Source organism: Eimeria mitis, genomic scaffold (genome assembly GCF_000499745.2).
Source record: "Eimeria mitis Houghton genomic scaffold, Emh_scaff1579, whole genome shotgun sequence".
Taxonomy (NCBI): domain Eukaryota; phylum Apicomplexa; class Conoidasida; order Eucoccidiorida; family Eimeriidae; genus Eimeria; species Eimeria mitis.
Genome location: NW_013569842.1, coordinates 6,100 through 6,413, shown reverse-complemented (window position 1 = coordinate 6,413; position 314 = coordinate 6,100).

Below are 314 nucleotides of genomic sequence, written 5' to 3'. Positions count from 1 at the left end.
AGCAGCAGCGGCAGGAAAGCAAGCTGCAGCACGTCGCCACCAGAGACTTCAGCACCACAAGCAGCAGCAGCAGCAGCAGCACAAGCAGCAGCAGCTGCTGCTGCTCGTGCTGCTGCTGCTGCTGCTGCTGCTGGTTGCAAATATGTGCCCAGGCCGCTGCAGCCCCCATTAAATGCAGCAGCAGTTACAGCAGCAGCTGCTGCTGTAGCAGCAGCAGCACGTGCAGCATGTTGCGTCGCTTGGTGTAGAATATTTTTTTTCGTTGCCAGAGGATTGAGTTCCGAGAGTAAACGGCAAGTAGCTAGCTGCACACA